Raw genomic sequence first — 1,012 nt, forward strand, 5'->3', positions numbered from 1 at the left:
TGCCTAAGGATGAGTTAAGTCCAAGATGGTTTATAAGATTGTTTTCGTGTATTAAAATTGTTTATAAAATTTTAATGGTATTAATTTCGTTTTTGAAATGGACAAAAATGCATCATATTAATTTCTAATTCATTTTTTTGTTAATAGTATGATGACAAAATTTAATGACGTAGATTATTGATAACGCATATTATTTAATAATTTAACTAATGATATTATGATGCGTTAATTTCTGACACATGACATGCTGATGTGGATAGTTGTGTCATGTCTCACGATACTATTTGGCCACATGTTAGTTCCATGTGTTATCTATTAGATCATCAATGTAAATGCACTAAAATTAATTTCTGATTTTGTATTAAATGACTCATTTTAATTTTTGAAATTAATCACTTAATGTAAAATTAGATATCAATTTGGTACATCTATAATAATAACATAGCAGATGACACGTGGACGAACATTGTTATGACACGTGACACAAACTGACATGTGACCAAATAATAACATTTTGATACATAATACAACGTTACGTCAGTATGTCACGTGTCATTAATTGACATATCATTTATACGTGGTCAAATTATTGAATAACACATATTACTAACAGTTCACATCATCAAATCACGTTATTATATTATGCTGTTAACAAAAAAATAAACCAGAATTAATATAATATACTTTTGTTATTTTTAAAAACGTAATTTATATGACTAAAATTCAAAAAATAATTTTAATACATGATACCAATTTTATAGATTACTTTAAAACTTAACTCTTTCCTCTACTAATACGAAGGATAATTGCGTGTAATGCTTTTTTCTTATTTTGTTGACTACATGTAATGTTTAATCATGTGTTGAATTTGACGTTTAGGGAAATTATGTAATTATGTATGCAATAGTTTTTATAAAAAAGCACTATATTCCAGAAAGATATAATTTTACATTATTAAAATAAATAAATTTTAATATAAACCAATTATAATTTTTATAAAAAATAAAATTTG

This window comes from Arachis ipaensis, chromosome B05, assembly GCF_000816755.2.
Source record: "Arachis ipaensis cultivar K30076 chromosome B05, Araip1.1, whole genome shotgun sequence".
NCBI classification, from domain to species: Eukaryota; Viridiplantae; Streptophyta; class Magnoliopsida; order Fabales; family Fabaceae; genus Arachis; species Arachis ipaensis.